The sequence below is a fragment of the Ochlerotatus camptorhynchus genome, unplaced genomic scaffold, assembly GCF_037179485.1.
Source record: "Ochlerotatus camptorhynchus isolate MF236.1 unplaced genomic scaffold, CSIRO-AGI_Acam_v1.1 ptg000234l, whole genome shotgun sequence".
Taxonomy (NCBI): domain Eukaryota; kingdom Metazoa; phylum Arthropoda; class Insecta; order Diptera; family Culicidae; genus Ochlerotatus; species Ochlerotatus camptorhynchus.
In genome coordinates, this window is record NW_027040724.1 from 719,381 (window position 1) to 745,374 (window position 25,994).

The 25,994-nt window shown below is 43.1% G+C and overlaps 1 protein-coding gene across 1 annotated transcript in view; it reads right to left on the minus strand.

The window, feature by feature from the left end:
- Positions 1–25,994, minus strand: part of LOC135704347 (zinc finger protein 62 homolog) — a 41,621-nt gene that overhangs the window by 13,757 nt on the left and 1,870 nt on the right. The window lies entirely within an intron of this gene.

The window sequence follows — 25,994 nt, forward strand, 5'->3', positions numbered from 1 at the left end:
ACCCTTAAAGAAAGAGCCTGATAAAGACATGTTTTAATGAAAAACTGTAATTGTCCCCTACTACAGGTTCCTCAGAGGGCATTCCCGTGGTGCCAGAGTGGCCAATATAGTCAATGGTCAATTTCAAGACTATAAACATTCTATTCATGAAAAATAGTAAAGATAGAGCCGTCGAAAGGCATGTTTTGGTTAAATCTTCAATTGCCTCTTAAACTCTGGTCCAATTAGAATCCGGACACTTAAAACCAGATGTTTCTCGGGATTGATTTGACGCAAAAAAATGTAATTTGATCAAAATTACTACGACGGCGTACGGATGAACTCACGGACCAGCCATCACCTGCCGCACCCTGGACTGGACTTTCATCAGTTTCCGGGCAATTTTATCGGCGAAAACAAACTTGAATTTGCTGGGGACATCACCCCGTGCTGTGGTTAGAGACAACTTTTTTTCCGAGAACCTGCCTGAAATCGATCTTGACATAGGTTTCGTCGTCGATGAGAAGACATCCTCTGTACTCCGTCAAAACCCGGTCGTACAACTTCCGGGCGCGTGTTCTTACTACTTCATCGTCTTGTTCGGTTGCTCGGAGGCACGGAATGAACGGTAACCTGTTTGTAGACGGATCCTCCGGACAGTACTACGGCTGGCACCGCAGTCCTGGGTTTCTCTTGATCGACTTCAACGCCTTTCAGCTCAGCTGCCGATCCAAAGTTTCAGCACGACGTTTGCTTTGAACCTTCCGGATCGCGGAAGCGCTTGAGAACACGGTAGAAACGGCAATTTTCAACTTTTTCGCGGTATTTTGAATTTACCACGTCGGGTTTTCGACGTGGGTAACCAGGATCAATTTTCTTTTCTCCTCTTGGAAGTGAACCATAAGGTCACTGAATATTACTATGGGTAAGTGTTCCAGTTTTTGGGTGGTCCAGTAGTCCCCTAGTTGGCCCTATTTTAAATTCTTTACAAAATTTATTTCGATAAAAGATTAGAACATATATTTTGCCATATAAAGGAAATGGCTCTAATATTGGCCTATGGATCTAAGATTGGGCCCATCGCTAAAAATCTGCTATTTATCTATTTTATCTAAATGAACGCGTCATTGGGACGGTAATAATGGATATTTTTGGTCGCTATTGAAAATTTAGTCGATTGCTGAAATTATGTATGGCCCAAATTAGGGGCATTTAGGCAGATATTACCCCCATCCATTTCCCCTATCTACACAAACAATTTCTCTCCGCAGAAAACTGAGTTGGTTGATTTTTCTAGGAAGCATCATCCTGCACATTTACAGCTTTAGCTAATGGGTAAAACAATCACTTAAAGTTTTTCTTTTAAGTATTTAGGTGTCCAAATGGTTCGATTTCAAATGCACATGGGGAAAACATACTGCGCATCTGAAACAAAAACTGGCATTTTTTTTCTTCGTACCATTACCGGAACTTGGTGGGGAGCCCACCCGGAAGATCTGATCAGGTTATACCGAACAACCATCCTATCGGTTATAGAGTACAGCAGCTACGCATCAAAAACACACATCCTTAAGCTGGAATGGATCGAATACCGTATCGCGCTAAGCTGTATGCACTCGACTCATACGATGAGTCTCGAGGTACTCACGGTACTACGAGGTACTAACAGATCATTTCCGGTTTCTCATCCGTTGTGAAGTAATGAATCCATTGGTAATAGAAAATTTTGAGAAGCTGCTCGACAGAAATCCTCAAACAAGATTCATACTATGAGTACATGACGCTGGAGGTTGGCCCTTCTTTACTAAATTTCAACCGTGCTTGCTTTCAAGACTTCAACAGTTCTTCTGTAAATATTGATCTGACCTTAATGCAAGAAATCCACGGAATACCAGATCACCATCGCTCGATGGTAGTTCCCTCATTTTTTGCAATCAAGTACACAGATAGGATTTGGTGTATTTAATGAATTTCATAGCGCCTCCTTTAAACTGCAGAAACCATGCTCCGTATACGATGAGGAACTTGCACCTATGTTTTACGCAGTAGAGCGAATTGCCTCACTACCTTCTGACCATTATTTCATTTTTACGGATAGTCTCAGCTCATTAGAGGCTATTCGTTCACTCCTCGTATTTCCTGTCAGAAATTCGATCCAAATTGAGTGCTTTATCTAATTGCTCTTACACTATCATCTTAGTTTCTGGGCTAAGGTGGGCGCTATGGAAGGCGATATTTTCGAGCGACAAATCGTCTTTAACGATTTTTTTTCCATTGCTCGTCAGCAAGTCCTCATCAGTTCGCAACAAAAATGGAATCATGGTGATTTGGGAAGATGGTTACATTCTATTCTCCCACAGGTGTCGAACAAACCATGGTTCAAAGAGTTGAACATGAGCCGCGAGTTTATACGCGTTATGTCCAGGCTTATGTCCAATCGCTGTTCGATAGACTCGCTCTTCTATCGAATTGGGCTATCAGGCAGCAATTTATTTAATTATTTATTTGCTCACCATCTTTGAGTACGTCGTCAGACTGATTACTTAAAACCTAATTTAATTTAAACCCCTTATTCTAGCACTAAACACATGTTTGGTCGAAATAAAATCAAACTCGCTTACCACGGAATCAGTTCCAGGAGTTCGAGACAGTCCACGTTGCCTGTTATAAGGTCGAAGATAACCAGTCGTTGCAATTTAACACGCCTGGCAGAGAGGGATTCCAAATCCATCAGCTTGCATCGGTCGGGATAACTTGGAAGATTGATTGGATCATTCCAGGGGAGCTGACGCAAGACAAACTTTATAAAACTTTTCTGAATCCTTTCAACCGCAAGGATATGTGTAACGTAAAATGGAGACCAAACCGGGGAAACATATTCTAAAATGCTGCGAACCAGCGAGCAGAATAGCGTCTTGAGACAATAAACATCGGTGAAACCAGAAGCATGACGACGAATAAAACCAATCACAGTATATGCTTTAGCAGTTACGATGTTTATGTGTTCGTTAAACCTTAGCTTCGAATGCAATACCTAGATCACAGATGGAATTTGCACGTTCTAGAGGATCCGGCCCCATGTAATATTGATGGTGAATAACGTTGTTGCAACGAGTCAAGGATATTACTTTACACTTTTTGCTGTTTACGCGCATGCCGTTGTTACCGCATCAGACTATCACACGATGTATATCTTCTTGCACTGCGACACAGTCAGTGGGAGAAACAATCGCACGGAAAAATTTTAGATCATCGGCAAAAGAAAGTTTGGATGATGAGAGCATGTCACACAGGTCATTAACATAAATGATAAAAACAAGAGGACCGAGCCTTGTGGTACGCCAGATGGTATGTTGAAAGTCCTGGAGCGGGCGGAATTCACCATCTCGAAAGCATTGTGATTAGGCAGGTATGAATAGAGCCATTCAGTGATCCATGGCGGAAATCCAATGTGGTTCATTTTGTCAGCGATGAGATTGTGCGGTACTGTATCAAAAGCTTTCGCGAAATCAACATAAACCGAATCCACTTGTTCCTTCGATTCTAAGTTACGTGATATCGCTAATACATAACACCTTAAGTTCGATGCTCCATAAAGCCGTGCTGACTGTTGAAGATGATCGGTGCAGTAGCTCTGTACAAAACTGTGTGGATCAGTTCCTCAAATACTTTACTGAGACTACAAAGTATGGATACACATCGATAATTGATGAAACACTTGCAGCTTCCGGATTTATGGATAGGTACTATAGACGTCGTTTTCCATGCATTTGGGAACGTTCTGTCTTGGAGCGAACGGTTGAAAACAGCAGCGATGGGCGTCACCAGCGGAGCGGCACAGTTCTTCAAAAACACAGGAGGCAAGCTGTCTATTCCGGGTCCTTTCGTTGAATCAAGCTCATCGAGGGCTTTCTGAACTTCGTCTGGAGAAAACTGTATACACGGTAGATTAATGTTATGGGACGGTATCTGCTCAAAACACTTTTGACGTTGAACGGGCGATGCTTTACTAAAGGGTGTCCACGATGAAATTGCCACACTATGAAATTGCTCTAACTTTTTAACCGTTGGGTAGAATTTAATGAAAATTTGGGTGGATTTAGTTCATAGTGCATTATTTACATCCTGCAAGTTTTAAAGTCCTGTGATCAAAACTCGCGGAAATGGAGTCGAAAGAACAGCTCGTGCGTGATAAAATCTTGCGCATTCATCACGAGAACAAGGATCTCTCGCATCGTTCCATCGCTAAAACGTTGGGAATCGCGAATTCCACGGTGTCGCGAGTGATTAAGCGGTTCGAGGAACGGTTGACCACCGATCGGAAGCCCAGAAGTGAAGGAAAAAGTATTCCGTACAACACCAAAAATCAGAACCGCGTAGTTGGGGCCTTCAACCGAAATCCGAACGCCTCCGTTAGGGATGTGGCTAAGAAGCTGCACCTAAGCCGAAGTTTTGTCCAGAAGGCCAAAACTAAGGCTGGGCTTCGAACGTTCAAGGTACAAAAGGCCCCTAATCGCGACGAGAAGCAGAACAAGTCCGCCAAAGCCCGTGCCAGGAAGTTGTACCTCAACATGCTGACGAAAGTTGAATGCTGCATCATGGACGACGAAACATATGTGAAGGCCGACTTCAAACAGATCCCCGGCAACCTGTTTTTCACGGCCAAGGATAAGTTCAGCGTTCCGGAGCATGTCCGCACTCAGAAGATGTCCAAATTTGCGAAGAAATTCCTGGTTTGGCAAGCCATCTGCACGTGCGGGAAGCGGAGTGCACCTTTCGTGACCCAGGACACGATGAACGGACAGGTGTACATAAAAGAGTGCCTCCAGAAGCGGCTGCTTCCTCTCCTGAAGGCCCACAACGTCCCAACAATCTTCTGGCCGGATTTGGCCTCATGCCACTACTCCAAGGACGTGCTGAAGTGGTATGCGGACAATAAGGTCAATTTCGTGCCGAAAATGTTCAACCCTCCCAACACTCCGGAGCTCCGCCTCATCGAGAAGTACTGGGCGATTATGAAGCAGCACCTTCTTAAACGACCTAAGGTAGTGAAGACAGTCGAGGAACTGAAGAAAGTATGGGTTTACATGCAAAAAACGGTTGATTCACAGGTTGTGCAGAATCTTATGGCCGGGGTTAAGGCCAAGGTGCGGGCATTTGCGTATGGACTGTAAATAAAATACGAGTAAAATGGTAAAATGAAGTTTAATAGTTATTTCTCAATCCCTGAAAATTTGATGGCAATCGGATGAAAACTCGAATTTTGCGAATCAATTTTGTGTGTGGCAATTTCATCGTGGACACCCTTTAAACACGCTCTCGAAGAAAGTTGCAAAGAAATTGGCTGCTTCTGAGCTTGAACGAGAATTTATTTCCATCGAAGTTGACCGAGCCAGGGATTCCGTTTCCAGCTTTCCGTTTCTTGATGAAGTCCCAGAAGCGTGAAGTATTTTGCTTGACGGTTGACTGAATACTAAGCAAATAGGTTTCATGTGTTGCAGAAATAATGACTTTGTACTCCAACTCAAGCTCACGGAGTCTAGCTTTGTCGGGCCCATTTTTTATAAGGAAATATCGGTTGCGCATCTTACGTACATTGTCACAAAGTTACCGTAGCTCAGAAGTCCACCACGGTTGGTTGAAAACAGATATCGATTCGATTCGAACAGATATCGTTTACAGATATCGATTTGAAAACAGATATCGATCGAACAGATATCGATATCGATAGCATCTGATCATAATCGTTCCCACTCAATATCCATAAAAATACAGTTCAACAAGTCAAAGTCGCATGCCAAATAGTCAAATTTGAAACATTGATCATGATCGTCAAGTAGTACTGGTGCGTCACTCTTGTCAAGTAGTAAAATGACTGGTGTGTGATGGTTATCTACAGGTAACAGCGGAAAAGACAAGGTCCAACAGTCTGCCATTGGTGTTGACGAAACTGTTAATCTGCCTCAAGCCGTTGGCAAACATTGCTTCTGTAAAGTTCATCTCAGTATCAGTAGAGACATTCGAAGAAATGAATCCATTAATGGCCTCGTCAAGATGCCATCGCAAATTAGGAAGATTAAAATCGCCAACCGACAAGATTATGTCAGACTCCGATAGACGATCTGCAACAAGTTGTACTGCATTAGCATGAGCAGTATATGACTCGGTATTCGAATTAGGTGGGAGGTAGATAGCAACTACGTAAAGCGAACGAAGTTGTGACTTTATGCAAACTGCGATTTGTTCAAGTTCATTACAGTTAGCCATCGAAACAAATTCACACTCCAGCGTGCTTTTAACCGCAATCAGCACTCCAGCAAATGGCAACTCGTCAATTCATTGCGATCACAACGGAAAAAAAAGTATCAGACGAGATTTCACAGCTATCAATATCTGCACGGAGCCATGTTTTCGTAAAGACAAGTACGTCATAATCACAACTGGACAACAGCAAACGCAGCTGAGCAATTTCTGTGCGCAAACCCCTGACATTCTGGTAGTACACAGAAAACATGCGATCGGAAACACACTTCACTGTGATGGGCACTTCGAGATGCGACGCTAGACGGTATGTTGACATGCTGGGTGAGACGACGCTAGGTGCAACAGCTTCAGTCAGAGATGTTTCAACAATTTGAATAGCTTCGGTTGGAGTGTGGCAGCTAGAAGCGATGGACATTACTGGAGGAGAAGTATACCAAATGTGTGTATACTTGCCTGCGATGACGGTTTGGAAGACCCCTTCTCCATTCTCATACACAGGACCGGGATGACTGCTGAACGCTGGCAGAAGAGGGGCTAGACTGTGATGAGGGGATTAGGGGCTTCCATGAGGATTGCAGGTGTGCATCCCGTATCCGCAACGATTGGTACAGATGATGAAAGACGATCGTGAAGAGGTTGACTGGAAACGTCGGACGTATCAGGTATATAATTTTCGATATTGAATGCATACTTGCCTGTAGTGGTGGCTTGGAAGACCCCTGGTTCATTCTCATACATAGGATGTCTGCTGAATGCTGGAATGTGGCAGTGGTTATCACGATATCGAGCATGTTTTAGGTCATGTACCTTACACCGTGTTGCCAGATCTGAGTTATCCACATCCCTCAGGGCCCGAGGAAAACAATTCCGCGATACCCGTTTGAGATGTCTTAGCGAGCCGGGATCTCGAATACATGAATTTTATGTAGGGGAAATGGATGTAATGTCGGCTTAATTGTCCCTAATTTGGGCCCGTACATAAATTCAGCAATCAACTAAATTTTCAACAGTGACCAAAAATATACATTAGTACCGTCCCAATTACGCGTTCATCTAGATAAAATTGATTGAATAGGCCAACATTAAAGCCATTTCCCCTATGAGTTTTTGAAACGGATCGAATTGAGTTGAAGCGTCAGCCCCCCATCGGTGTTCCACCATAGTCTGTTCTTTGTCATAGCACTTGCCCAACCACTAGGGCATCTCCCTCATATGATCGTCGAAGACAACAAAAATCGGTGATGAAGAGAAAATCTCAAATACACCCTCGTGTTCTTTGTCCTTAACTCCACTTCCACCAATTATTACCTCTAATCTCGAGAAAGCCGCGAGTAATCGGCCCACCAACAGTAGTTTTAAGAAAAGTTTGTTAATCAAAAATTGAAATTCGGCCCCGTGAAGCTAACGCAAATGAGCCTTGGCGAATAAACGAATTATTAAAAATCAACACAAATAAAATAATGAACATTTATTTAAAATGTGATTTAGACACTAGGGCCAAAACTGGAACACTAGTGCCATAACTTGCTCACTGACCCTATAAGGCTTCTAAACACAACCCGTCAAGCACCAGGAATTGGTTCATCACACTTAAGGCATATGGAGATTTTTTTTATTATGGTCACTTTAGCACATTTTAAATCAATTGCGAATTGTCTGCGGATGAGATAAGAACTCTAGACGTTTAGTGTGAGAGAAAACCTTTCGAGTTTATCTAACATATAATTGAAATTAACTAAGACTTATTCCAAGTTGAATCCAAATACTAAATATCTCAAAACCTTCACAACGTGAAAAAAGTAGATGAAAATCCGTTATCAAAAGCAATATCATTTATTTTTAATTATTCAAAGATAGTAAATAATAATAAGAACATTGGTAATGGTATATTTAAAAAAATTACAGACATTGATGGGATTTGTGTTAAAAAATAAGCATTTTTACCACTTTGTGCAAAACTCATCAGCGCTTTTTTTTTTGTTTTTTTTTTTACGTGATGAACTCAATGAAATTCCCCTTTTTTTACATCGACATTAAAGATCCCGAACTTTATTTTATGATTAACATAAAGTTGTGTGTACAATCTTCAGCCATGCCATGACTAGTACATCTACCCTACTAATACCTAAGGTATAGTAGCTCTTTGGAAATAATGTTTAAAGTTATGAAATTGGGTTGTTTGTGGAATACTCATAAGAGTAAAAAAAAAAGGTCTTTTATTTTCCAGTTAATTCCATTTCGAATTTTTATCCAGGACAGATGTATACAGTTGTGTTCAATATAATAGCAGCGCATGCTGATTTGTATGTATGTATGTCTGTATGTAAGGTAGCCACCATCCCTTCAAAGATCTTGTCTTGTATGCAGCTCCACTTAATAGCAAGATCAATTTGAGCTACCGATCTGAATTCACAATATCGCTGTATGCTCTATGTTTCCTCAGCTCACAATATCAAGTGGATGTAACACTGAAGTTTCAAGGTTATAGCGTTAGCGTTAGCGTTGTTATGATATACTTCGTAGATTGGATACTAGCGACACTCACGTCTCTTCTGAAATTCTCAGTTAGACTACTTTCAGGAATAATGCTGGGGAGTAAACATTGGTCGCTATTCCCGACCACACCCATCTTTACCATAACTAGGGATAGGGAAGGAAATGTTGGTGTAGTACTTACTTAACGAGAGGCCACCGACTTAGACACCCTCATAAGCGCTACGGAGTTGGAGGGTTGGGTAGGGTATTCGGTTAGGATTCACCTCAAGCTGGCGATGCAACCAGAAGTATGTATTGTTTATTTGTTGTTTATTTAATCTATCGATAGCCGGCTATCGAAAGAACATATTCATTTTGTTTAGTGCTCATGAATTTTAAGAGTCATGACGGAGAGCTTGGGAGAAAAACCCATGATTTTCTACTCAGTAAGCAAAAACGATCCCTCCAGGGTCATCGAGCATCTCAGAACCATAACGCTTCGCGACAATGCAGGACTACGTTTTCGCTTGATATGCAAATAGTTACCGAGGTTAATGTTCAATATCAAATATACAAATGATGGTGGCGATTTATTGTGCTGTGAAAGAGTTTGGGGTTAAATCCATGATTTTCTGCTCAGTAAGCAAAATCGATCCCTCCAGGGTCATCGAGCATCTCACAATCCACAGTGCTTCGCGTCAAAGTACGAATATATGGATGAACTATCTATTATTGAATAACTATTATTTACGATAATTACATGAAAGAAACAAAATGTAACACTGAAATTTCAAGGTTATATTAAGCAAATATACATTTTTATCTCTAATTACCAATAATGTAAGGATGTAAATGTAAAGTGTTAAGTGTGATGTATAACTAACATGACTTGCAATAAAATGGGATTACGAGAAAAATAAAGGAAAGATCTCACCCGATATGTTGCAAAGGAATCCATGACATCACGATGATTTCGAAGAGCTCCAATAGATATGCTGCCGCTACTTCTTCAACCGGTGTTAAAAACAGCACTCTCGCCTTTCGGTTCTCACACAGGCACACAGCAGAGCAAACCCCATCAACCACGAAATACACTCTAGCTGCTCCAACTAGAGGGATCTCAGCAGAGAAAAAAAGGACTGCATCCACTTTCCATCACCAATCACTCGCGACGCCAGCTCCTCACCGGCCGAATCAACTCGCGACCAATGCTGAAATCAGAACCAAAAACTCCAGCGACCGAAAACCCACGCGTCTAATAGCGGCCACGGCACACTTCGATTGCATTTCTGAAACACAACCTCAACGCACAAACACGACGATGACAACAATCGTCCGGGAGGCGCATGCCGATTTCCATACAGAATGGTCAACTTTGACATGATGTAACTTTGTTAACTTGAAAAGTGAGACATTTAGGTAAAATTGTTCAAAATAATAGCAGTTTTTTATTTGAATTTTTATGTACTACATGTAAATTTGTTAATTGGGTGGGGATTGTTAGAATTTTGAGAAATGTAAATGTGTAAATGTAGAAAATCTCAAAATTGAACTGAAATGCAAATTATTAGTACTGTTATTGTTTTGAACAATTGTACCTAGTGTTTCAGTTTTCGGCAGGTGCTTCCGAAAATTTGGTATTTTGTAATCGTAAAATTGAACATATTTGTAGTTCTGAGGCGAACTTTCAGCTCAATTGATCTTAAGAGAACAAAGGTACAACTTGTCAAAGTTGACCATTTTGTATGGAAATCGGCATGCGCTGCTATTATATTGAACACAGGTGTACGTATTTCGATTACAATGTACAGTCTGCATTCGTATTATCTCCTCTATAAGACTGCATATTGTAGTCGAAATACGTATCTGTCATGGATACAAAATGCAATTTTTTTTTTTGCTCTATGGTATTTATTTCAATTGTGTGTCTTGAAATATACCTGTTAACTGAAACTCGAAAAAAAAAACCTAATCGAATTAAGAAACAATTTTACGCATCCCATAGGTATGGAATCATGTGAAATTTCAATCATCCATCATGGACGTACAACGAAAGCACAAAAAGCACTTTCGATCGAGCGAAGTGAGGGTGTATAATAGGAACTGGCTGACGGCTGCTGCCTTCCTATAATTTGATTTAATTTTCCGACAATCAGCCAATCCTCTCTACATAAATACATTCGGCAAAAGCTAACCAATGGATCTCATGTTTTGTCTTGATGGTGCCGCTTGTCGGCTGCTGCCATGGCGAACGATTCATTAATATGGCAGCATATGCCCACCCAGCAATTCAGGTCCTTTTACATCGCGCACTTGGCAACCAACGACAACATTCACACTACAGCAGCTAAGGTAACGACCCAGTCTTTTAATAGATTTTCGGTTTACCTTTCCACATTGCTGCATAAAGGTCAGTCCTTGCCCACACACACAACAGTACATTTCATGCCATCGTTGCCCATGCCGGGCAATATAATATGGGAATGGGATAATTGTTTGTTAAAATGACCCAAATGTGCAACTGTTCGTGAACAAAAGATCGAGGAATTAATGCTCCGTGAGTTCAAGGTGGCAAGTACTCATTTCAGATGAAAAATGTTTTTCGGAAATATGAAAGCAATTTTTCGAACAAATTGCTCATTTGTTAATAGATCTGACTGATAGACAAGCATTTGAGATTCCTATAGGCAGAATGTTATTGAAGTTTGTTTTGATAGTAACACTGCTCATTCGCAGCCGGTTTCTGTTTGTTTTAGTCCATTCAAAGTCACTTCACTGAAGTTATTCGTGTACCTCTGTAAACTCTAGTTTTGTGAATTTACGTTGAAAGTGGAAATCAGTTGATTCGTGTTGACTTTATTTAGTTTTACCGTATATTTGGTGTTGTGAAATTGCCAGTCATCCATAGAATTTTCTGTTTGTTGTGCTAGTGGTGTTGCAAAAACCACCTTTCGATCGTTCGTCTAACATTCGACGCGCCACCTACATCTGGATTTAGTAATCTGCTTATTGGGCATTTTACGCGTATAGGGCATTAATTCCGTTCAACGAAATGACCAGTACAAGTGCGTGCGACCGCTGTGCCAAAACAGTGAAACCGGACGAAGACCACATCGAATGTATGGGGTTCTGCGACCAAGTGTATCATGTGAGATGCATTAATTTGAACTTGCCGTTCGTCAGGATTCTTCGCGAGAAAATCAATTTGTTCTGGATGTGTGATGAATGTAGCAAGTTGATGAAGTACGCCCGATTCAGAAACACTGTTTCATCCCTCGGTAACGTAATTTCGACGGTGATAGGTAGTCAGCTGACCGGCTTATCCGAGCTGAAAACCGAAATGGCCAAAAACAACAATCAGGTCGCTCAACTCACTCACATAGTTAATGCTGCTACCCCAGGTACATCTGCTAGACCGAATCATGATCGCCCCTCAAAACGCCGTCGAGGTGATACGGAAACACCGACTAAACCGACTACTGGAACAAGAGTCATTGGAACTAGCGATACGCTCGCTGTCAATGCTCCATCAAGCCTGTTTTGGGTTTACCTTTCCCGCTTTCACCCCAGTGTTAAGAGAGATGTGGTTGAGAAACTTGTTCGTGATGGACTGCGAACGACTGAACCAGTTAAAGTCGTCTCTTTAGTGAAAAAAGGCACCGACCCACTATCGATGAACTTCATCTCCTACAAGGTCGGCATTCCAATGAAACTAAAAGAGAACGCTTTGAACCCTGAAACTTGGCCACAGGGGATTGTATACAGAGAATTCGAGGATACTCAGGCGAAAAACAATGTGTGGCTACCTCCTGATATCCAAGCACTCCCTGCTGTTCCAGAGACTATTCCGGGTGGCTCTCCAACGGGCACACCGTTTGGGACACCAGCACCTCTCGATATGCCAGCCCCTTTAGGTACACCCAGTATAACAGTCACCCCTTAATCCCCTCATCTGACAAATCAACAATGCCCCCGAGACGCACCGTAGAAAGTCTGATGGAAGCCCCCGATCGCCCCAACACAGTCCCGCCTACCGCCGCCTTCGTTCAACATAGTCGTCTCGGCCCTGTAGTTGGTGGTGGAAAGGGGGTCTTCCACCATGCTTGCATAGGCAAGTACCTCTGTGATTTAAGTTTATCGTTGCGTGATGAGTTCTCCCATACTCAGGTTATTCTGACCCCGGTCCAAAGCGAATTTTCGGTGATGCCCTCTGAAAATCTATTGAGGCAAATTACTTCTCAACCAGGACGCAACGTAGAAAGCATTTTGGGAGTCCCCAGTTCCTCTAAATCAGTCGCGCCTATTGCAGCCAGCGTTCATCCAAGTCGTCCTGGCCCTGAGTTTAGATGTGGATTGAGGGTCTCCCAGCTTGGTATATTAGGCAAGTACACACTTACTAGCGAACTTTCACTGCCTGATGATGATCATAATTCCAGTGCCTTCAACTCACCTCAAACATCTGCCAGTCGGCAACATGGAGCCACCACAGTCAACTGCACTCCGGGACGCATTCTTGCCGTCCGCCCTGAGGAAGCCCCTATTCCACTCATCGCAGTCGAGCCCCTCCTGCCAGCAACCAGCAGTCGTCCCGGCCCTGCGTTTGAGATGGGAGAAGGGGTCTTCCACATTCCTGTTATTGGCAAGTATGATCAACCGACGAATATATTATCGCCTGAAAATATCTTGGTTTCCAGCGACCCTACTCGAACATCCTTCCTCCGTCAAGTGACATCTACCAGCTCCCAAATGCAACTACACGCTGAACCTTCCGTTGTTCCCGAACAGCGGAGGTCGGACATAACGATTTACTATCAGAACGTTGGTGGTATGAACGGCCTCGTGGAAGATTATCATCTGGCCGTCATGGATCACTGCTACGACATTTTAGTTTTGACCGAAACATGGCTCAATTATCGAACCATTTCAAACTATGTCTTTGGTGCTGGCTACGAAATATTTCGCTGCGATCGAAACACGAATAATAGTAGGAAAACTACTGGGGAGGCGTCCTTATCGCAGTTAATTCCAAGCTGAAAGCAGAAGTTATCGAGGACGATTCCTGGAACAGGGTTGAACAAATGTGGGTGGCTATTCAACTTGGTGATCGTCAATTGCTTCTCTGTGCAGTGTACATTCCTCCAGATCGAACCCGTGACTTGGAGCTTATTGATGCACATTGTCGATCCGTCTTGGCCGCTTCAGACAAAGCAGGCCCTTCCGACGAAGTTATTGTTCTTGGCGATTTTAACCTACCGGACATTGCATGGACTCCAACCCATAGTGGTTTCTTTTGTCCTGATCACGAGCGTTCATCTTTCCACGTAGGAACCATCCAGCTCCTGGACAGTTATAGTACCGCAATTCTGTCACAAATCAATGGCCTGTTGAATGAAAACAACCGCACCCTGGATCTCTGCTTTGTGAGTGCTCGTGATACAGCTCCTTTCCTCTCCACGGCACCCGAACCTTTAGTCAAGGTAGTGCATCATCACCCTGCTTTAGTTATCGTGATCGAAAATAATATTGTCCATGATTTCACCAGCACTCCAAACGTTGTGTCATATGACTTCCGTAGAGCTGACCATTGCAGTATCGTCCATGTGCTGTCTAATCTAGATTGGGAGCATATTCTAGATCCTGTAGACGTCAACATTGCTGCACAAACCTTTTCTCACGTCTTGGCATATGTCATTGACAGACACGTTTCCAAAAAGATCATCCATATCGACTCTCGCGTCCCGTGGATGACGAAAGATCTTCGCTCGTTGAAAAGAACTAAGAAGGCTGCTCTCAGAAGATTTACCAAACTCCGCACACTGCCACTGAAATGCTACTATGTCAGACTCAACCACGAGTATAAGCGGTTAAGTCGTCTCTGTTTTCAACGCTATCAAAGGAGGATTCAACGGCGGCTAAAATCACACCCGAAATCCTTCTGGAACTTCGTAAATGAGCAACGCAGGGAAGTCGGCTTACCCTCTTCCATGATTTTTAATGGTGAAACTGCTGGAAATCAACAAGACATTTGCAACCTGTTCTCAGCCAAATTTGCTAGTGTGTTTGTAGCCGAGCAACTCTCCGCTAATATCATTACTTCCGCGGCCAGTAATGTTCCTTTGATCAACCAAACGCTCAGCATGGTCGAAGCCACTACAGATACGATTTCTTGAGCAGCATCTAAACTTAAGACTTCAACTAAGGCTGGACCCGATGGTGTTCCGTCGATTATTCTTAAAAAGAACATCACTTGTCTTTTAGATCCACTGCGCCGCATATTCCAGCTCTCTCTTTCCAGCGGCATCTTTCCGTCTTGCTGGAAGACTGCGGATATGTTTCCTGTTCATAAAAAGGGAAGCAAACGCGACGTAAACAACTACCGAGGAATCACATCGCTGAGTGCTGTATCAAAACTTTTTGAATTGGTTGTCATAGAGTCCCTAAATGCGCATTGCAGGCAATATCTAAGTACAGATCAACACGGATTCATAACTGGGCGTTCCACAACTACGAACCTGCTGTGCCTAACGTCTTACATCACAGACAGTTTGATTGCTCGGACCCAAACGGACGTTATCTACACAGATCTTACGGCAGCCTTCGATAAGCTGAACCACGAAATTGCGATCGCTAAGCTTGATAGACTAGGGATCGGTGGAAATCTTTTGAGATGGTTTCGTTCATACCTCACGGAGCGCCAATTGACAGTAACTTTGGGTACTTGTCGCTCAGCAAGCTTCTGCGCAAAGTCCGGTATACCTCAGGGCAGCCATCTGGGACCATTGGTATTTCTCCTCTACTTCGACGACGTTCACCATGTTATCACAGAGCCACGATTACCGTTTGCAGACGATCTGAAAGTTTTTCTGCGCATCAGCTCACTCGCCGACTGCCGTTCTCTCCAAAATCAGATTGACATCTTTGCTGACTGGTGTAGTCTAAACCGACTGGTGGTCAACCCAGCTAAGTGTACAGTTATTACTTTCTCACGCAAGAAACAACCGATTATTTTCAACTACAAACTACTAGGCACGACTATCGAACGGGTGCACTGCGTGAAAGACTTAGGCGTTTTTCTAGACTCAAAGCTGACATACTCACACCATATATCGTATGTCGTCGACAAAGCGTCCAGAACGCTTGGCTTTGTCTTCAAGATTACTAAGAACTTCACGGACATTTACTGCTTGAAATCGCTCTATTGCTCTCTCGTACGATCTACGTTGGAATACTGCTCTGCTGTCTGGAGCCCGAACTACAATAATGGGGCCGAGCGAATTGAATCTGTTCAACGACGTTTTCTTCGCTTCGCGCTCCGTAAGCTGCCTTGGAGATACCCACTTCGTCTTCCAAGCTACGAGAATCGCTGCCAATTGATCAATATCGAGCCCTTACGTATCCGAAGAGATGTTTTCAGAGCCTTAACCGTCGCCGATACTCTGCAAGGAAGAATTGACTGCGAAGCAATTCTGCAACAAGTGAACATTAATGTTCAACCTCGATCACTACGCAACAGTCTTATGCTGAGACTTCCACTTCTTCGAACTAATTATAGCATAGGGAGCGCTATTTACGGCTTGCAGCTAGTGTTCAACCGAGTAGCGTCGATGTTCGATTTCCACTTGACACGGAATATGCTTCGTCGAAGATTCTCTGCCTTTTTTGCTGACCGAAGGCGCTTGATACCCAACAGCTAAGTGTAAAATTTAAGACTTATAAATTTTTAGTAACTTGACAATGCTTTCCAAGTTATTTTCGTTTGTAACTGTAGTAACTGTAGTATATGTATGTCGTCTGTATAATCTGTATTTTTTACAACACATCATTGGGACTATTTCTAGTCTGTTGATGCAACCATAACAAATAAACAAATAGGCAGACTTGGAAATGCTCATTACAGCTAAAATGCTGCTTTTCGAAATTATAAAAAAAGTATGTTTATAAGTACGATGCAAGTAGAGGTTGCAAAGTATGTTTTATTTTCTTTTCTTTTTTTTTTTCTTTATTAAGAAGATTTTCAGTCGCAGGCTGGTTCATCTCCGATCAGCAAAGTATGTGTGTCAAAAAAACCTGTTATTTTCGCTTCCTGAGAGTCACAATCAGCGACATAATCAATTTTCCCTCACGCAGCGATCATAAAATCGCTGATTGTTACTCTTAGAAAGCAAAATTTACAGATTTTATGAGTCAAACGCGTACTTTGCAACCTCTTCTTGATTTAATTATTCCGAAAAACATGTTTTTATGCGAAATGAGCATTTGCAACCTTGGAGTTAGCAAAGGAAGGGCAGAAATTCTAAAGAAGACATAAAGGTTTCAAATTCGTTCTTTTTTTTTTGCGAGGCATCACCCACAGTGTATTTCGGGAAATTCAAGAAGACGGCAACTGCTGCTGTTGCTGCCACTTAGATACGGATGCAGTAGAGCATTGTCCAGAAGAAGGGCCATATTGCATCAACCATTCTTTATTCTTTTTTTCTTAATGGGAGACGACCATACGAAAACGGATCTGTGAGCGTCATTTGCCGGTCATCATTAAGGTTTACATTGTCACTGTGACCTCTTGTAAATTCTCGGAAGGAAACATCTGACCGAATTATTTTAATCGGTTGTTTAGCATTTAAATGCGCCAGATTAGGTTCGTAACTAAATTTAGTCATCGAGACCGTAAGCTGCTACTGTCCTTATCAGCATATTTGCTTTGTGACATTCTTTATCCTATAGCAATTCAAAATTCAGGTGAGTCACATGGTTGACCATCAGCAGTAACGATCTTGTTTACATAGTTATTCATACGAACGAAGCACGACGCACGATTTCATGAATGGCTTCCCTCGTGGCTTCCAGTGAGATTGTAACTACAAAAACTAAAAAGAAAAGTAAACAACAAACAATATTTTGGTGGAAAAATTCGCGCAAAAAAATGAAAACATCTCAGCCGTGAACATGATTGTTGATGTTCGTTCCAAATTTTCGTGCTCGGAGGCACGTTTTCATTTGCCGAGGTATTCTTAATGTGAGTCTGCTCATGGCCATCCCTGCTTCAATGTAACAATAATACCTAGTGTGAAATGAAACGTGAGACATATTGCATTATAAATGACCGAAATGGTGTAATTCAAGAGCAATCGATTGCAGTAAGGGTATGCGGTATAAGACGGAATGGTACGGAATTTCACGAAACTTTTAGATCAGAGATAAATTTATTATTACGGAAAATTTTGAAGTAATTTATGCAAAAATGTCAATTCATTCGTTTACAATTACGTGAAAAAAATCCAAATTGTAAAAGTAATTTTGAATGGTATAAATCAAGCGAAACAGGTGAGCACTAGTAGGTACCATAGCACACCTCTCCTAGCACATGTGATATGTTGGAGTCAGAGCTGGTAAATATCACGACCGTCATGTGACAATGAGAAAATAGGTCCTCTCACTATCACGAGACGAAACTACCTATCATGTCATTTTCCTATGATCTAGCATTCATGAGAATAATTGTCATTCGGCTTTGACATCACCATTTCTAACTAATTTAGATGACCTTAGGCAAGCAACAGTATGTAATCGACAGAGTGTATATATTTTTAAGATTTCCGTGGTACAAGTAACATTAATATTAATAATTGGGCTATTAATAGCGATGTTAACGACACTGTCACGTTCTGTCATGACAAAAAAAATCGATGAGATTTTGAAATAAATCTCTATCGTCGTTTTCTCATCCGGTGATAGTGACAGAAATATCTCTGTTAATATCGCGTGAGAGCTTCCATTGAAATTGACATTTGCCTGTTTGGAGTTAATAAAAAAAGATAACCGGTGTGTGGTGACCTTACCGCAACATTTCATTTAGTCACGGAGGCGCAGGAGGGATTGTTGATGCTGCCCATTGCGAATGAAACACCCACTACACGGTGTAGCATGCATGCCGGAAGAGAGATAAATTAGGCCACTAACTATTCAGTAGAAAATCAGAAATGAAAGAAATTGGCTCAGAACTGAGTCCAATGAAAGCAACTGCTTCATTCGATGTAGATGTCAGCTATAATAGACATTCGTCCATCGAGTGTCATACAAGTTTCATTGATAGAAATAATTATAATTCCTCTTCCGCATAACACCACACTAAGCGATTGTCACCCCTAATCAATATTGTTGACCTTCAAATTGGTTTAAATTTCAATAAACTCAAGCCATACAGCTCACGCGCACACGTGTCAAAACGATTAGGAGATGTTGCTATCTTCCTGTCTGATCATTACGTTATGCAATTGAATACTTTTGAGAATATAGGCGAGTGACCTTTTCATAATATGATAACCTGTTTGAATTACTTTTCTATTCCCCAAAAAATATGAACACGGTTACTGCGCTATTAGTGAGTAATGCTTGAAAAATAATCGGATTGATGCTCATCTCTCGGAATCCTACTCCAGTTTCCGTTTACGTTTCATACCACTCTGGCGCCATCGGGACGACCGCAGCGGCAAAGAAAGTGTCCTCAAACGTTTTCCAAGAAACATATCTCAGACGCATCGTTGTCTCCTTAATGCTAAACATTACGCTACGAACATAATGCAATGCAATGGTGCTTAGAAATCATCCGATCCCTATACTTCCGCTATTCGCATAACAGTGTCATGTTAATAGAAATTCCACATGCCATGGGACTGTTATGCGAACAGTGGCAGTATAGGCAGCTCTAGCGAGGAGGATGAGCACCATTTAGCGTAATAAATTGTGTTTTTCTTTACCCTTATACTTATGGCTGCATTGCAGGACATAAAGTTTAATACCTAGGACCTTACCCCGGGCGTTTGGCTAACGCTCAACCGAGTCACACTTGACCACAAAACTCTCTGCCCTAGATAGTCCACCCCCTCTTGGTACTCTTGGTATGGTATGGAAATTATAAATTTGTTTCCGCAACTTTTGTGTTTTTCCTCAAGGGATATTGTAATCCGAGATGTGTTTTTTTTTTGTCCATGGCAGGATCTGTTTTTGCCATTTCCGACATTCTCATATTTATTTTCTGCCGTCACTGGTTTGGTCATTATCTCTGCTTCGTCTGATTTTCCGGTATACGTACGTGCATATTTTTTGTCCTGGCTCTTGATCCTAGGCTCTTTTGCATCAAAGGGAAGGAGCAAACCAATTTTGAGCCACCCACTCACACGCTCACTCGTCATCAATGTCGTCGTTGGAGTGGAAGTGAATACTTGGTCCTGCTGTGGTGCGTTGTATGTAATTTAGACGATTCCGGGAACCTTTGGGAGAATGTTCCATAAATTATCGTCTTTTGTTTCGTTTAGTAGCTGCTAGTGGTTTTTTTTCCATTCACCGAAATCTATTTTGGATATCCATCATGCTCACCTAACCTACACGATGGAACTTTATTCGTACACCGAATTTAGGCAATTTGAACTGAGTGGCATGTTTTGCACTCGAACGTCGTAAGGGCATTCGTTTGCATCGTTTTGTCGTAGAGGCATTCCTTGAAGGGAAAATTAATTTCATTTAAAAAGGACAGAGATGCTTGTGCACACATGTCTATTTGCCTTTCGTCACAATTAATCATGTGATGTTGTTTTTGACATCATCCACATCCAGAGGGCCACTCACTTTCGAATGTATGGGAATGGTAGGAAACCATTTGGAAATGCATGAAAGTTTTCAGTTTTTATTCATTATCGTCTTTATGGGCAGTTTTAGATGCACAAAAATTGCACGAGTACATTACTATGGTGATAAGGTAAACACTCGTTTATTTGTTTCCTTCTGTGAAACCATGTTTATTCACAAGTCGTGGATTTTCTGATATTCTCCATACTGCAAAAAAAGATTTTCCTACCACTGAAGGGGCGACATCTCTCGGATCTTCAGTATAGCTACTACTCAAATCATATAATTAATTGATCAATTTAGGCTCTGAACCATTTGGTGGATTTTTTTAACTTTTGGTTAAAATTTGACAGATGGATAGTTATCGATTAACCCTGCTATCCGAGCATGGTTATTTCTGACAGACAAGAAGTTAAATTTTGACGACCGTGGCTCGAAAACCGGTCGATCGACAGCACGGGGATTTTCGAACATAAGAAATAACTTTCGAAATGTCACTTTTAACCACGAGTTAAATTTAACTCGGCAAATGGTTCATAGCCTTAGATGGTCAAGTTTCGAACCCACCATAGCATGCTTTTGGCGCTATTGTATATGGACGATCAAATGTAAAATACTGTGGTAGCCACAGCATAGTTCTGTCAAAACCTCAGCATTTTCATTGATCCATTACCAACGTTGAAAATGACACAACATTCTCCTACCGGAACAGTTCGGGTTCAGGAAGGGGCACTCCACAAATCATCAGCTAGTACGGGTGTTCAGTCTTTTTTTAAAAAAAAACTTTGACTGTAAAACTTTAAATGATCTTTATTTCAACTCAACTTGGATGATTACCATATACATTTTTCTAAGTGATTTAATTGCTTTTTTCATCTTTAGGTATGGGCAAAATTCAAAATTTGTTTTACAGAATTTGTCCTAGACTTGGTACACGGTCGACCACCTTGGTGGGATTGGTTCGTTTTGTTTTTAAAATTTGAAGAGAAACTACTCAATACTACTACTACTACTACTACTACTACTACTACTAGTGGATTTTGTTCCTGTGGGTCTGAGCGCACGATTCCCACACCGGAGCGGCATAGAAGATCGCGGGGGCTATGATCTGTTTGTAGACAGCCAGTTTGTTTTGCCTTGAGAGGCGGGATCTGCGGCAGCGGATACAAACACCTAACCAAGGCGGAGCACTTAACTACACCCAACCGGGGGATGTAAGATTCGCTTAAAATTATGTGGGATTCATCATCAGAGGATGTTAGTGGAGACCGCATGAACCGAGGATGCGATATACCTAGCTGCGGTCCAATGCAAGAAAATTGGAGACCGAAAAATGTAGAGTGTATTAGTGAGGTAAATTAGTTATGTCGAAAAAAAATAGGAATCAGATTGCCGACTGGACTCGAACCACGAACGTTGCGATTAACAGACCTGTGCTTTCTCTACTGCTCTCTCCATGCTTCTGAATATGGATAGCCTAAAAGCAAACATGAAGTGCTAATTTTCTCGCATACTCGACTTCGTATGCTTTTTCTGCTGGAGAGATTCGAGGCAAGTGTGTGTGTCGTTCTACAATGTTTTACAATGTGCGTCGTTCTACAAGCTTACTGGTATAGCCAAAAGCGTAGATAGACACGAAATAAAAAAGACAAAAAACCATTACATCGCTTGCATTATCAATCTCTAACATTCGTTGCGATGTTCATGAACAGAGGATGATAGGAAACGGAACTAACATTAATTGTAATAGATTTTTGGCTTGTGTGTAAGGTTTTCTCTATGTGCGAGCGGAACAGGACCTTCTCATCGAACAACATCCCGAGATAAGTAACATCAGCGGACCACTCAACCCTTGTACCATCCATTATTACGGTACAGGAGGGAGACGGTTTAACTTTTGGCGATTGTCTGTGAAGGAACATGATCGCTTGGGTTTTCGAGGCGTTGATTTTGATTTTCCACGTGGTGGCATAATCAGTAAAGGTGTCAAGGCATCGTTGGAGCTTGTTCGTAATTTCACGAGGCATCCTACCCTTGACGGCTATCGCGGTGTCATCTGCGAACAGAAAGAACACGCAACCGTCTCCTAGAGGAGGGATGTCCGACGTGTAGATGCTGTAAAGCAGTGGTCCCAGCAGAATCCCTTGCGGAACACCTGCTGGGATCGGAAATTGTCCCGAAAGGGAACTATTCAACGACACCCTGAACGACCTTTGCTGGAGGTAGTTACGGGTGATTTTCACAAGGTATGGTGGAAAGTTGGAGTTACAAAGCTTGTATATAAGTCCGTCGTGCCAGACATTGTCACACGCCTTTCCGGAGTCTAACAAGGCCATGGCTGTGGACTTGGATACAGCTTTGTTACTTCGGATGTTATTCATCACCCGCACTAGCTGATGATTGGTGGGATGCCCCTTACGGAACCCGAACTGTTCCGGAAGAAGAATGTCAGCACTGAGAGCAGGCTAATCGGTCTGTAGCTTGACGGTAGTGAAGGGTCTTTCCCAGGTTTGCGGATCGGGATGATTTTTGCCACCTTCCAGATGCTTGGAAAGTAGTGCAGCTTCAAGCATCTGTTGAGGATGGCAGCCAGCAGCGAGTGCACCCTCGGGCTGAGATTTTTCAACGCTAGGTTGAATATTCCGTCAAACCCGGGAGCCTTCATGTTCTTACTATATTTCAGCGCTGAGCAAATTTGTTCCTCTGTAATCCGTTCATCTGGAGGGACGGCACAAGGAGGGGCATCTAACGTCTGGACGCACTGCGTAACCTGGTTCTCAAGTGGACTTGGGATTGTGGAGCCAAGCAAATGCGACTGGGCAATGTGCTCCCCAATCGCATTGGCCTTCTCTTCGTTGGTGATAAGCCTTTCGTCATTGACTCTAAGTGGTGGAATGGGCTTGGGGTGAGACTTCAGCACCTTGGCAACCTTTCAGAATGGTCTGGAACGGTTGTCCAGGTTCTGAACGAGCCGCCCGAAACTCTCGTTCCGGATTGAGACCATTCTGGAAGCGATCTGCCGATTCAGATCGACCATTTCGTATTTACGCTGCAGATCCCCAGACCACTGAAACTGGCGTCTACGAACATTTCTGAGCCGAATCAAGAGTTTGGTGTGGGAATCAATTGCTTGAAACTTACCCCTCACAGGAACTCGTCGAACGCACTCTTCGTCAGTCACGGATATGGCTTGATGGAGACCCTCCAGGGCCCGGTCGATGTCCTCCACTGTGTCGAGCGATGGGTTGTCGTCGATGTGGCGGTCGACCACGCGCAGAAACTGGACCCAGTTGACTCGATTGTAGTCCTTCCGCAGGCACGGTGCAAGGGAGCCCAGCTCGGTCAGCACCGGCTGGTGGTCCGAACTCAGGTCGTTGACGGCAACCGGCTTGGATAATCCGGTGTTTGCCAAGAACAGGTCCAGCGTCCATGGGTTGCCCGCCGGTGATGTGAAGGTTGGTTCGTCCGGAAACCAGACGGAATAGAGACCATGCTGAGAACGGACGTTTCCGGTCGATGTTTCCACCTCTACGCCGACGGCCTCGATGATGGAAGTGCGGTAGTGGGGTAGGGTGCAGTACTTGATGCCTTTCTTGATGATGACCGCGACACCGCCCTGGTGCGATCAAGCCGGACAATTCTGTGGTCGGGCAGCCAGAAACTGTCACCGGTCTTGAGGTGGGTCTCGGTGAGAAGGCCCACGTCGATGTCGTGCTTGCGGAGGAAGTCTGCAAGCTCAATGTTTTTCGCCCCTACGGAGCGAGCGTTCCAGTTGGCGATCTCTATGGCTTCACGGTCCATAATTAGCGACGAAGGAGATGATAGCTTGGAGCTGTTGTGTTCTTGTAGCGCAGGTGCGCTTGATGATGATGGCCTGGGCCAGCAGTGTGACGATCTCATCCATTGACAGCGGAGAATTGTCTGTAGCTTCGCCGGTTGTACCGGCCAATCCCGTAGAAGTGGAATCCGTCGATGGCCCGGAGGCTTGACCGGGTACTGCAGCGGCAGCCGACTGGGCAGCAGCCGACTGGGCAGCAGCCAACTGTTGGTTGAGCGGGAGCGGCGGCAACACTGTAATTGGCCGTGGTTGGACCGGTGATAACGGAGGAAAGTTCTGCGCGTTCTTTTCCCGAACCTTCTTGCGACCGGGCTGGTTGTTGGACGAGGCCTTCTTCCGGATCTCGGCGTATTCGGCCCGCTTCGGACAGGCCTTACTCGTGGCCTTGTGGGCGGCACCGCAGTTGGCGCATGTGGGAGCGGCTTCCTTGATACTGTCGCAGTCGTAGATCTTGTGGTTTTTGCCGCATTTGATGCAGCGGCTGGCCATGCGGCAGTTCCTGGTGCCGTGCCCGAACAATAGGCAGTTCGAGCACTGAGTGACGCCACGGTGAGTCGGCTTATACCGATGTCAATTATACAAGGTCTGGCCCTACCGGCTTATTGGTATTAGTGAAATGTGAAAATGTCTAGTAGTGGTCGTATTTCATCGCAATGTTTAGCTTTTTACACGAAACAGCTGTTTTCTGTGACGACACGTCTGCTAATCGCAGTATGGAATGTTGTGCTTCCGTGACATCGGTATTCGCTTGCTCAGCAATGTTTACAATATTTTACTGCTAACACTAGCAAGCTGCCTGTTGTTCCAGACCTTGGGCTTATACCGCTCCTACTTCACTACGATGTGGAACAGTGTGCGTGTCGTCTGGAGATCCTTCACGGTTGTGGAGTTCTTATCCAGATGGACCAGTCGGTTTAGACTACACCAGTCAGCAAAGATGTCAATCTGATTTTGGAGAGAACGGCAGTCGGCGAGTGAGCGGATGCGCAGAAAACTTTCAGATCGTCTGCAAACGATAATCGTGGCTCTGTGATAATATGGTGAACGTCGTCGAAGTAAAGGATAAATACCAATAGTCTCAGATGGCTACCTTGAGGTATACCGGACTTAGCGCAGAAGCTTGCTGAGCGACAAGTACCCAAAGTTACTGTCAATTGGCGCTCCGTGAGGTATGAACGAAACCATCTCAAAAGATTTCCCTAGCCTGTCAAGCCTAGCGATCGCAATTTCGTGGCAAATTTAGCTGAGAACAGGTTGCCAGCAGTTTCACCATTAAAAATCATGGAAGAGGGTAAGCCGACTTCCCTGCGTTGCTCGTTTACGAAGTTCCAGAAGGATTTCGGGTGTGATTTTAGCCACCGTTGAATCATTCTTTGACAGCGTTGAAAACAGAGACGACTTAACCGCTTATACTCGTGGTTGAGTCTGACATAGTAGCATTTCAGCGGCAGTGTGCGGAGTTTAGTAAATCTTCTGAGAGCAGCCTTCTTAGTTCTTTTCAACGAGCGAAGATCTATGTTAACTATGGAACATAACAGTATTTATAACATTATTAAGGGAAGGAAGGACAAAGAGAACAAGTGGGGCATAATGAGCATCCTGTACTTTAGCCTTAAATTCCTAATTGTTCATAACAAATGAATTGACTTAGGGTTCGTATAGAGCAGTTCCAGGCAAAAAACGACGTTCTCCAAGTTGTATGAAATTTTGGGTAATTGTTTGTTATGAGCAATGATTCACATTTTTGTAAAATTTTCAAAATGGCGTCCTTGAAATTTTTCAAAAAATTTAAGCACGCAAACGGCATTTGTGATCG